The following is a 13,808-nucleotide window of genomic DNA, read 5'->3' as shown; positions in this document are numbered from 1 at the left end:
CTGAAATATGTGTGAGTTGCAAAGTCTGATACAGGAGAAATTAGTATGCTAAGAGAAATGCAGAATGATAGTCATCTTTCTATTGAAATGTGCAAATTAGGTCTTGCTTCATGGGTAGCAAAAGGAAATGGTTTGTTCAAATTGAAGAATGAAGGGAAGATGAAAACAGAAGCAAAATGTGGGAAACTAGGGCAGAAGTGGGAGGTAGTGTGAGGCAGGTGGGGGAAGTAGTTCTAGATGGATCTGGAAGAAAGGTACCAGAAGGATGCAGAGTTGAAGGAGAAGAAGGAGAAGGCACTTATCTGGCTTTGACAGTAGGGCACAGCCTAGGGCTTGAAGCCATAAAAGAAGTGAGTAAGACCAGACAAATATTAAATGATAATTATTTTTCAAGTCATGATATTAGAGGCACCAATGACTCAAGGCATAGATTACCAGCACTGGGTATGTCTTTTAAAAATATGCCTAACTGGCAGTTGAAAATGACCTTAACTTTGAATGCATAAATCTGATTGTTGTTGAACATTTCACATGTACTTCCTTAGAATTTATCTTTCCTTTTATGAATTATCTGTAATTTTTCTCTGCTTATTTTCAGTGGATGTATGCCCAGCAGACTGGACAATCTATTCTCAAAAACGGAAGTCACTGAATGCTGGAAACAAACTGAGGGCTGATGGGGGTGGGAGAGAGAGAAAGGGAGTTGATGGGCACGGAGGAGGGCACTTGTTGGGATGAGCACTGGGTGTTATATGGAAACCAACTTGACAATAAACTACTTAAGAAAAAAAAGAGTGTTTACTTAAAAAATTTTTTAAAAATTATACACATCTCACATTTTTATCATAATACAATAAAATTTTAAATCAACAATAGGGGCGCCTGGGTGGCTCAGTCGGTTAAACGTCTGACTTTGGCTCAGGTCATGATCTCAAGGTTCGTGGGTTTGAGCCCCGCGTCAGGCTCTGTGCTGACAGCTCAGAGCCTGGAATCTGCTTCAGTTTCTGTATCTCTCTCTCATCCTGACCCTCCCCTGTTCACACTGTCTCTCTCTCTCTCTCTCCCTCTCTCTCTCCGAAATAAATAAAACATTAAAAAAAATTTTTAAATAAATCAACAATAAAGCTAAAATAGATTAAACTAAAAAAATGAAAGTCATTTTATCATCCTTGCCACTAATAAGTAACACAATTAAAAATTATACCTGCACCTGTAAATTACAATTCAGACTTTCATCAAGGGATAGAGAAGTGAACATCACTCATAATTCTACTACTCAGAGAATGAATATTTTCTTTAATAATAATAATTACCTTATTATTGTTTTACATCTCTCTCTCTATATATTTTTTAAGTAGACTTCACACCCAGTGCAGAGCCCAATGCAAAGCTTGAACTCACAATCCTGAGATCAAGACCTGACCTGACCTGAGTGCTTAACTGACTGAGCCACCCAGGTGGCTTCTACATCAGTATTTTTCTTAACATTTATGAAAATTAGATTTATTCAAGCTCATTGCTTTTTTACTGTGGTAAAATATACATAACAAAATATTTATTACTTTAGCCATTTTGGACTATACAATTCAGGGGCATCAGCTATATTCATGTCTAGTGCAAACAAACTATGTTTATTCTGAAATGTTTAACTTTTACATTGATAGCTTCTCTTGTAAAAAATACAGGCATGATTCCCTAAAGGTTCCCTAGGGTTCCCTGGTAGGTCTGGCCCTGGTGTTCCCATTGATGAACACTTGGATGTCTCCAATGTTCTTAGCCGTTAAAAACCATACTGTGATGTACATTCTTATGTTAATTCTTGTATGTAGTTATAGACCTACTTACTCTGGGATGAATCCCCAGAAAATGAATGGCTGGAAAAAAACAGCATTCACATTTATAACTCATTTTATACATATTATCAGATTGTCTTCCAGAAATGTCAACCAGTTACACTCCCACCAGCAGTGAATGAGAGAGTGTGGGACAATATTTTATTGATACAGGTATATATTTTTGTGGGTGAATTTTTTAATAGAGTAAAAGTTATTAAACAATTATCTTTCCTCTACATCTACTACAAATATACCACTGATTTGTCTTCTGACTTTTATAGGTTCCCACTCTCTCAAATCTGTTGATCAAAAAAATTTTTTTCTATTGTTTTCTATTGTATTTATTTTTCAATTGTTTTAAATTTTTAAAAGTCCTTCCCCTCTAGAAATTTAATCTAGTGATTTGTTGATAAATTCAGATATTTATTTATTGGATACTACCCTTAGAAGGGTTGTAGGCACTATGGATAGATAAACTGTGACCAAAATTATTCACTGTCCACAAAACATTGTCCACTTTAAATAAGCTTGTTTTTTAGTGGAATAACTGGAATATTTATTTTGATAAACTTAAAATCCTCTGTAATTTACACTTCTCTAATGTAAAAAATTTATCTACCTAGAATTTATTTGGGGGTGTGGTATGAGAAAGCAAGCCAAACTGATTTTCACTCCAAATTGCTAAGCAATTATTATAAGATTGATTAAATACTCCATTCTCTATCTGATGTATGATGCTTACTTCGTCATATATTTTATTGAGAAAATAGCCCTACTTTCACTTTTAATATGTAATAACACAAAGCAGGGTTACTGTTACATTGATAAACACTATTGTGTCATCCAAATGCCAGAACTTTCAAATTATAAGTTTATCGTATTATTTCCTTTTATTTTATCATATTCCAAGGATACTGTTATTCATCTCAGAACACAGCCCGATTTTATAATGGACATTGATAGTAAAATAGGATTTGCTTCAGTTTCTATCTGGTGACAGTTTCTTGGGGTATACTGGGTAAGGAACAGTTGGAAGAGTCACCATTACCTTAATGGTGTAGCATGCTTGGTAAAAAATTTGGGGTGGATGCAGTCATAGCTCTTATATATTCAACACTGTTCCTGAATAAACAAATTATTTATGTTAATCTGTCAGACTACTAGTGGATAATGATAAAACAGCAATGTTACCACTAAATCTTATGGTTTGTTTGTGTTAGTTGATATTCATCTATTATCCACCCACTCATCCATCCATCCATCCATCCACCCTCTATTTTTGAAAATAACCCAAGATGGCCTTGATAAATTGCCACAGTTTTTAAAATTGTGGTTTGTAAGCATTTACATTAGAATAATTCCAGGTGCTCTTTCAAAATGTGGATTCTTGAGCCCCACCACAAACCCATGAAACCTGGAATCTCTATCGGGTGAAGCCTGCGCACCCACATGACAGCCCCCTACACCACATGATTCTGATGTACTCTATAGTGTGTGAACAGCCAGAGAATGTTAGGACTTTGGAGTGTTGAAATCTGATCCTTCAAGAGAGTTAATTAATCTCTGTATGGAGCACAGCGGCTGTTCTAATTCTGCGGCTATTTTTTCAACCACTTGCTGTTTTTTATTACTGGGAGTCATGCAAAAAATGTTGCCCACCCTCAAATGTTATTACATAGCTTTGGGAATCCCTTCATCCCAATCCAGAGTTTTTCTCCAAGAAAAGAAACAATGTAGCAAAGGAAAACATCTGAAGAGCAATACACATTTATTTTTCAAGGCAAGTTTTGAAGGTGTTTTCAAAAGCAACACTTTTTGCTTAAAGAACCGTCTAGGGGTAACTGCCAAAGATACAGATTCCAGGGCTCTACTGAAAAAACGTGAAATCAGAATCTCCAGGGGAGTGGATGGCTGAGAATCAAATTTTAAACAAATGCCATAGAAGATTCTTGTGCTCAGACAATTATGCTTTCAGAGCAGATGATATGCTTGGGTTTAAATCCTTACTCTTTTAGCTTGGTGGTTTTAGGCAAATTCGTTACTTAACTTCTCCAAGCCTCAGTTTCTCCATTTGTAAAATGGAGGTACTTCTTTATATAGGAGTCTTCTAAAATTAAACTAATAGATCAAACTGCCAACAGTTTCTAACATGTAGTTAGAGCTTAATAATTGTTACTTTCCATTCTACTCCCTTTAGTACAATTATGTTTGTTCAAATCCTACAGACTTTTCCAGAGTTTATGATAGTCCTTTATGCAAATAATCCAGACTCAGTTGCTGGCAGGGAAGTATATGGGAAAACTACTAAAGGAAACATCTCTCTGTAGATCTGAGCTTTGTTTCTCAAATTGTGGTCCATGCTTCTGAGTCACCGATGGTTTGCTTAAAAACTAATTATACCAATAAACTAGATTCCTGGCTCTCATTCCATCAAATCAGAAACTCTAGGAGAAGGATCCATGATCAGCTTTTGAAACAAGTACTCTTAGTAATCTTTATATATCTAAAATTGAGAAGCAGAGAAATGGGCTTTTTTTTAAAATCAGTCAGAAGAACCTCCTTCCAGGGAGACCCCAGAATTGGCATCTGACATGCTAGTGTCTGTGCAGTAGCCCATCTTATTCCTCTGCATCCTTTCTCATATATGGTGTTCTTTGTCACTCTGGCTCCAGTGCCCTTGCTTAACTGTGCCTGGCTCTTGGATGTTTAGGGTACACCATCGTTCCAGCTGGATTGGAAAAGAAATTTGATCTAGCATTTCCTGCTGTTTTCTGGTTTCCATAAACTTCTTCATGGTCTCCTCCACCCCCTCTCTCCTGGCAGTGAGGGCTGGAAGTTGTGCACAACTGTTCGGTTGTATCATCTCAGTGGTCTTTCTGGGAGTGCTGGCTGAGAAGACCACCTTTGTTGAAAAGCCATCTAAGAAACATGATCCCTAAAACAAAATGCTCAAGTACAGCATGTCCTGAGGGCTGCTTTGCAGAAGTGACAGGTGATGACTGAGCTCAACCCAAAGATGCTCAAATATTCCAAGAACAAGTGCCAAATTCTGGTACTTCTTGGCCTCTCAGTTTTCCAATGACATCAACTTCAGTGTCTGAACACAGGGAGCACCTCAGTTTCTAGATCTGTTCTAATTTCAGGGGTGCTTGTCTTGTCTGCCAACAGTCTCAAGGAGTCCCCATTCCTTCAAAATCCAGTTCCTGTGACTATCTGCTGGCCAATAGCTAATGGGTGAGGGCAGGTTCAAGTTCAGAGATGGAGCTTTGCCTCTTTAATGACTATGCTGTTGGTAGGCCATTGAGAAAGACCTGCCTGGAATTTGCTATGAGAAAGCCAAGCACATGACAGGCTGAGCTTCTCAGCACTCAGAGTGGTCCTGACATTGGTACTCATGTTTGTACTTCCAAAAGAGCACAAGAGGAGTAAAGGGGGGAAAGGGTCTGCTCTTTTCTTAGAATATGAGTTCCTCCTTCTCTGCCCTTTCTGAGTGGAGATAAAGGGTGATTTACTGCAAACAATATTTGAACAGTGTTCCTCATCTTGGCTTTTGATTTTAAAAATCTGACAAAAACCACCATTAGTCAGGTCTGCATGGCCACAATGAGTCATACAACTGAAAAAATGAAAACCAGAAAACAACCAACAAAGATCCCTTCCCTCCTCCACCCTTTCCACACTTACCAAATGTCTCCATGCTGGCTTTCTATGCTACTTTTTATGTGATAATAGTTTGTCCCAATGTTAATAATTCTTGTATGCAAGAAACACACATTCTTGAGCCAAATGCCTCAACAAATTGATGATCCAAGTTTCCTATGGATTATTTTTCAGGCATGAGAAATGAATTGTTCAAGCATAATCCAATGGTGTAGCTGGAGATGTAGCAAGTTTACTGTAGAAAGTTGTCAAGGAAATCCCAGATATAGATGGTGTTGTGGATCAGGAGGCAGATTCTGTGAGGGAATTTGGTCTATGGTGTTTTTATTAAGGAGTGCCCTTGGGAAGAATGCCAAAAGGGAGGAAAAGCAATAAGGAATGTAGACACATGACAGTCTCAGCTGATTCAGGAGGTCTGGGCCTGGAATGCCCCTTCAGAGTTGTCCCAAGGAGGATTGAGATGGATCAGAGATTGGATATGGGCTGCCAAAGGAAGGAGCATGATTTTGGAATAGGCAGCTTTGCCACCATCTTGGACTTCCTCCCTGAACACATCTTTATGTCTGTAATAGTCCTCCACCCATGTGCCAGTTACACCAGTGTGAGAGACATATCATTGTGATATTTGCACCACTTCCCATTTTGCACTGGGGATCTCCCTCTTTCTCTCTCTCCTGTTCTTAGTTGTCTTATTCTCTCTCCTGCCTTTCAAGATAACTCTCTACCCAGCTTCTAGCTAGGAGAAAGCAGAACCACTAATATCTGTGCTCACATTCAGTGGTGCCATCCACATTGGACCCTGGTTTGAGAGTTGATTTTTGAGCACTGATCCAAACCTCTGCATCCCTTATGTGCCACACCCACACCTTCCTCTGACAAAGGCCATCACCTTTGCTGTGGATTTCAGTACCCTCCCCCTTTGACAAAAAGAGAAGTCTAAAATTCAGCTTGGATTTGAAATAAGGCAATGACCCAGATACTGCATACTGTCTTTGACAGCTTTGCCATCTCCCTTGAAGAAGATCCTCAAGATTATATTGGGATCTATTCCCAGATATGCATATATTGCATTGTTTCCAGCCTTTGCCTTTTCTAAAAAACGAGTTGGGTACCCATTGGGGGCCCTGTGGTAAAAGCTCATATCCATGAAGTTTTAAGGGCATTTCACTGAATGTTCTTTACTACCCAAGACCTGTAGACCTGGAAGAAAGAATCACCCTTAGTTACTAGCATCATAGAATCAGCAGTAACAGCTGCTTCTTATTTGCTGCTCAGATTCAGCTGAAGCACATCAGAAATCAGATCTGCTGAGGGCCTTAGTTCTGATGACTACACTAACTTCATTTGATCCAATTTCCAGCAAGTCAAGCTGGTTGCTGAGTCCTTTGTCCTGTTGTTTCCTTTAGACCAATTTGGAATTGTGGTGCTTCATGAATAATCCATGAGCACTAACCAGCTGCACACATAAGGGCATTTCCACTGTCTTTGCCATGGAATTTTAGATGGTTCTTATGCAATTCATAAATAATCCAGAAGAGCTGGACTCTGACAAAGTATCTAGGGACCTTTGAGGGTCCTTTCAAGTTTCCAAAGGGAAGGTGCAATATTAATTTATTTGTAAGTGGTCATAACAGGGATCTTATTCCTGGAGAGTCTTTAATGTTACAGTTGAAAGTATAACAGGGACAAAGACTAGATGAAGATACTTCTCAAGTTATGTGAAATGCAACTTTATGCCAGCTTTTTTGGGTCCTTTTGGTTTTTGTTGTTGCCTTAATCACCAAGTAGTGAGGGTTAAAACAAAAGCTATAATTAAATTGAACTCAGTGTGTGTGTGTTTTTTTGGGGGGGGGAGTGGATTTGGTCAGCTTTGCTTAAACGGAAGCAGGTGGTGCTGGAATGCTCCATGGAAGTGAGCTGCGAGGAGGGAATGCAGATTTTTGTCATTGAAAACAGTTAAAAATACTTGTGGTCTCTTGCGCCAGGCTGTGATTAAGATATATATACATATAAGGACCTTAATCATGTATGTAAATCCCAATTTCAAACAACTGTGATGGAAAAGCCATACAGTTTTTATGTAAGAGTGGTCTTTTTAGGTAAGGGAGGGTGGGATTCTGTTTGTTTGCCTTTGTGTTTGTGTATTTGTGTGTGTGTGTGTTTATTTCTAAGGTTGATTTAAATAAAGATGTTCTGTTCCAGTTAAAATGAGATTTCATTTTGTAGTCCCTTCAGGTACTCATCTGTGGCATTCAGCAATGCATGTATTTTTGTATTTTACATGGCAGGCTTTCACAATAGAAAGGGGGAGCCATGGGAGGATTTGTCTCTCACCCCATTGGCTGCCTGGGACAGTCTGGTTGAGCAGGTAGCCTACTCTTCCCTAATTGCTTGGGGTTTTCCCTTGTGAGACCATGTGTTTGTTCCATGGAACTCTCTCAGGAGAGTAACATGTCCCTAGGCACAGGGAATTAAGACAGGACCATAGCCCAACTGTGTAAGTGCCAATTTCCCTTCAAATGACATCACCAGATAAAATGCATGATGTCTATGTTAAGTTTGGATTCCAAATAAATAATGGATAATTTTTTTGTACAGGTATGTCCCATGCAATATTTGGGACTAAAAATTATCCATCTTTTATCTGAAATTCAAGGTTGTTTGGGTGTCCTGTATTTTTATTTGTTAAATCAGACACCCCTGCCTCCAAGGGTCAATTCTTCCCTCTGATTGATAGTCAGTCAGACACTCACTGATGTCTCAGCTTTTTGTCATTGTTATCAGTTTTCTTTTTGACTTCATTACATTCACAAGGATGCTTAGACTTTATAGCTCCAATTCCTTCATTGAAATGAAAGCAGGTTTTATTATTTCTGCTTTATTTTTAAAGGATAATTGGCTGGCATGCTCTCCCACTTGTGAATTACCATTCAATTTTTCTTAGTTGAATGCACAATATAAATGCCAAGTTAGTAAATGTAATTTGCCAAGTTGGTTCTTTGAGGATTTTTACAGATGAGAAAAAGCATTATTAGGATTGTGTCATGGGAAAGCCAGTTATAAAAGTAAAGGAAGTTTCTTAGTCCATAGTGGATGGAGGATGTTCAGTTAAATGTGTGTGATAGTATAGGTTCTGTTTCCAGTTCTGAGGCTAACTAGCTGTGTGGCCTTAAGCAAAGCACTTAACTTCTCTGGGCCTCATTTCTTCCTTTTATAAAGTGATCTGGCTAGATTAGATGACTTTTAAAGCTCATTCTGACTCTATTATTCTACTAAAAATTAGTAATTTTTCCAATACTCCAGTGCTATCCCATTTCTAATTCTGTAACTTGGGAGTCTGATTCTGTGGAAAGCTAGGGAAAAGTACTTTTCAGGCACAAAGGGATTTCTCCAATGAGTATGGCTAAAAGCTCTACCATGTCAGTAACAGTGACTTATTTCAGCAGCGGTTCTTACTTGCTTATTTCACTTGTTCATCCAGCCATTTTGTGTGCTTGTGTGGATTTGAGATACCAAGAAGTACAAGACAAGTTTTCTGTCTCCATTTGGGTGGAACAAAGTTGGATGTAGAGCGAGACACAGTAAGGCAAGTCAGCACCACGTGGTAAATGCCAGCCTGGAGACATGTGAAGTATTATGAAATACAACACATGTGACTGATTTTAAGGAAATTGTTTTCCTAGCTGTTGCTGATTGAATTGACTATACAATTCTAGTATCTCCAGTATTTGGCCATTCTGATCAGATGTACTTGTCAGAATCACTTACTTGCTCCTGTTATTATAGTGTGCATGTATACATTAGCTGCTGCACACATATACATAAGAGTGAAGCCTTTCTAGAGAAGGAACAAAAGACACTCAACAAAAACATGGTACAGAAGGAAGAAAAACAAACTGCAGTTCAAAAGGGCCACCTCCTAGGTGCCTGGGTGGCTCAGTCAGTTTAATGATGGACTCCTGATCTTGGCTCAGATCATAATCTTATTGTTGGTGGATTGAGCCCCACTTAGGGCTCTGTGCTGACTGTGCGAAATGGGATTTTTCTCTCTCTTCCTTTCTCTCTGTCCCTCCCTGCTCGTGCTCACTGTCACTGTCTCTCTCTCTTTCTCTCTCAAAATAAATAAAAAACATTTAAAAAAAAACCTTCCACCTGTATTTTTTCTACTGTATTATATTACTAAGATAAAGTTTTAAAAACAGTAGCCAAAAGTTATGAAGAACTTATTCTTTGCTTGTCATTTTTTAAAAAATGTGTTATATACATTCACTGAATGACTCTATACAACACATACTATCATTAACCACATTTATAGATGAGAAAACTTAGGTACAAAGGGTTTTTTTCTTTTCTTTTTTTGGCTTGTATGTTTTATGTTTTCCTATGTTGTTTTAGATTAGAAATCCCTCTGCTGACATTGAAATGTGATTAGTACAGGTCTAAGAATACATTCAGCATGTATATGAGGACTCTTTCCTGAAGAATGAATGATAAGGATTTTGTGAAATATTTCTCTATATCTGGCTTTGCATATCTTAAGTGTAATGCTTTACCTTACAGCTGTTTATTATGTTTTCCCCAGATCCCACTGACTAGGTTTTTCCTTCATTATATTCAAAAGGACTGGTAGTTATACAATGTGTATGTCTCCCTGCCTTGAAGATGGATCAGTATATTATTTGAATTAGTTTGCACAAATAATTGAGAAATCACTTTTCAAATAACTAGCAGATGTGAATGTGGGCATTCCAATCTGGGCATTCGATTAGAAACCGGATCTTTAACCATGATCAGCCTAAGCATTGTGCTAGAAACTCACGTGAAGCTTTGACTGGGGCTGTAGGGCCACCATGGAAGGTAGAGCTAGTTCTTGGCAGTAATCGTTGTCAATGATAATGGGCTTGAGGATGGAGAACCCACTGTCACCTGGAGAATAACAAAGGACGATGCAAGTGCTAACAGTCTTCTCCTCCGTCATGTACCTGGGAAACTCATCTTGGATTTATTAGCCACATAAATTACTTTCCTGCAAAGCATAGCCATAAATCACCACAGAAAGAGTGAAAAGGTATCATTTCCTTTGGAATTATAAGCTGGAGGTGGCATGGCAGCCCAAGAGTAATTATAACACAATTAAATCTTCAGGTTCCTCCCTCTCCCTCATGATTTATGCCTGAGAAAAGTGTATGGAAAGGTCAGAGCTGTTGAGTAGCCAAGAAAAAAAAAAAGACATCGAAGATTCCTAAGAGACCAGCAACTTGCTATTTCTTTCTTACAATGGAAAACATGTAAAAACACATATGCCACTAAGAAACACATATGTAAACATGTAAAATGTGTACCATATACACAAAAAGCATTATGTGTACAAGGTGGACATGTACACCATGTACACATGTAAAAAAGACATATCAAAACTAATGTATATTTTTATGATTTTTCTAAGAGTACAATGAGAAATCATCTGTTGGTTTTGGGAAATTATAATATTTCTGAAATATGACTGCAAACAGCCTTAGAGTTCTAGAATGTTTCAGTTGGATGAAAAGTCAGTTATCATTCTCTTCAGCCAAATAGATGCAGGAAACTGTTTGGCAAACACATATTATTGACTTCCTGCTGAGTGTATGGTGTTAATCTAGGTACTTTGGGTAAAAAAGGAGTACAATGATGCCAAAAGCATGAGCAACAAGAAAAAAAATGGATAATCAGACTTCTTCAAAATTAAAAACAAGCACATTAAAGGACATTCTCAAGAAAGTGAAAAGACAGAATAGAGAATGGGAGAAAGTATTTTGAATTGCATATTTGATAAGGGTCTAGTATTCAGAATATGAAGAAGTCCTACTCAGTGAGAAAAAGACAAATAGGGACTCCTGGGGGCCTCAGTAGGCTAAGTGCCAGACTTCGGCTCAGGTCATGATCTCATAGTTCATGAGTTCGAGCCCTGCATCAGGCTCTGTGCTGACAGCTTAGAGACTGGAGCCTGCTTCAGATTCTGTGTGTCCCTTCTCTCTCATCCCCCCTCTCCTGATCACACTCTGTCTCTCTCTCAAAAATAAATAAACATTAAAAAAAGAAAGAAAAGAAAAAGAAAAGAATCCAATTAAAAGAGGCAAAGGGCTTGAATAGACAGTTCTTCAAGAACTATATAGCCAACAAGCACACAAAAAGATGCTCAACATTGGTAGTCACTAGGGAAATGCATATCCAAACCATATGAGATACCACTTCACACCCACTAGGAAAACTGTAACAACAAAAAAAGTTAAAGAAAGGAAAATAACAGTTGTTGGAGAGGATGTGGAGAAACTGGAACCCCCATTCACTGCTGATGAGAATGTAAAATAGTTCAGCCACTGTGGAAAACAGTTTGGTGGTTCCCTGGAAAGTTAAACACAGAATTACCACATAACTCAGTGATTCCCCTTCTAGGCATACACCCAAAGAATTGAAAGCACGGACTCAAACACATATGTGTACATGCACGTCCACAGTAGTATTATTTACAATAGCCAAACGGTGGAGACAATCCAAGTGTCCATAGATGGAAGGATGGATAGACAAGTTGTGGTGTAGACACACAGTGGAATGTTTCAATCATACAAAGGGAGGAAGTATTGATACATTCTACAGCACAGGTGGACCTCAAAAAATGATACTAAGTGAACTAAGCCGTACACAAAAGTTACTTATTGTCTGATGATTTTTATATGAAAATCCCAGCCAAAGTAATCTGCAGAGACAGAAAACAGGCTAGTGGTCACCACTAGTGGTTTGGGGTGATGAAAATATTGGAACATGACAAATGTAGTGGTTGCATAACATCATGCCTATGCTAAATGCCACTGGATTTTACACGTTCAAATGGTGAATTTCATGTTAACATGAATCTCACCCTAATTAAAAACTAAAGAAAAAAACATAGAGCATTTTATAGTGAAAAGGACGTTGGATTTGGAATCAGATTTGGGTTTGCAACTTGGCTCTGCTAGTTTCTCTCTATATGAATCTGGAGAAATCATTCAGTCTCACTCTGGAACATGCATATTAATGGAACAGGTTAGGTTCCAACCTGCCTTGGGCAGGCATGTAGCTAACAGTTGCCAGACAATGGAAATAACACATCAGATGCTTCCCTATCTGTGCTCACTATTTTTGCATACACTAGATACCCACCAATCAATTGTTCTCATTTCACAGGCATTTGCAGTCATGCTTGTGGGACTAAATCACAGATTCTGTAGAAAGGAAGGAATGCAGGAAGAAGCCAAGTGCTTTGGAGGTACCAGCAGAGAGACCAAAAGGGTTCAGGTCCTCTGCTGGCTTTTTCACATTTTTGGAGAGACAGGAATACACCGTGCAAGTTAAGCAAAGGATCAGGCAATGGTAGGAGAAAAAGAAGGACTTGGCTCAGCCTCACTGGGATAACTGCTGCCGTAACTGAGAGTTGGCAAACCCTGGGACATTAGGATCCGCACCATGTGAGGTGCCCTCAGCCCGGCCTGGGCCAAGTCCATTGTGGCTGCTCATTAGATTGATTTATTTCTCAATGTACAGACGTTGCCTAGTTCCCCAGGCCCAGGAGGCACAACATAATAACGATGCAATTCATCAGCATTTGCCACATCTTCTCCATGAAGCCAGGTCACATGGCCACTGACAGGTGACTCTGCCAAAGAAGAGGCAGGCAAGGGAGATCCTGGTGACCCAGGAGGGGGTGTTCACGTAGGCACACAGGAAACAAGGGTTGCTTCTCTCTTTAGCTGTTAGCAACAGGCCATATCTTCAAGAGCAAGGTCATGGATGAAGCCTTGGTTCAGAAGAAAGAAATCCTTAGTGTAATGGGTCAGCAAAGATCAGAAAGGCAAATTCACTCTATTATTTGCAGTCATGGCAAAATATTGCCATGGTTGGCAGTATACTGTGGTTGTTTGCCACAGGCAGGTAATTATTATGTAAATATTTGATTTTGCTCTAAATGTTATCTAGATGTGTGTGCATGTGTGCGTCGATGTGTGTGCATATGTGCGTGTGTGTGTGTATGTGTACACTCATATTAATGTTCACTATAGCTTAACTAGAATTCCTATCCTGGAAAGAAGAGAAAGAATTCATGCCTATGAAATGGTCATACAAAGAGAACTTAAAAAATTTTTTAAGCTAACGTAGGATGTGTTACAAAATTTGGAAAACTTCAATCTTCACTGTGTGTTGTGTGTGTGTGAATGCACATGTGTGCCTGTTACATGTGTGCACGTGAGTTTGTGCAAAGGCCCACTGTTGAGGAAGCACAGAGCTCTGGTGTAGATT

The 13,808-nt window shown here is 38.8% G+C and overlaps 1 pseudogene; it reads right to left on the bottom strand.

The window, feature by feature from the left end:
• Positions 1 to 13,015, bottom strand: part of LOC120222122 — a 96,333-nt pseudogene extending 83,318 nt beyond the window's left edge.
• Between the last annotated feature and the right edge of the window lie 793 nt (positions 13,016 to 13,808).

Source organism: Hyaena hyaena, unplaced genomic scaffold (genome assembly GCF_003009895.1).
Source record: "Hyaena hyaena isolate Hyena2069 unplaced genomic scaffold, ASM300989v1 scaffold_841, whole genome shotgun sequence".
In the NCBI taxonomy this organism is placed as follows: domain Eukaryota; kingdom Metazoa; phylum Chordata; class Mammalia; order Carnivora; family Hyaenidae; genus Hyaena; species Hyaena hyaena.
The sequence above is the reverse complement of the archived record's forward strand: the minus strand, read 5'-3'. Positions and strand labels throughout refer to the sequence as shown.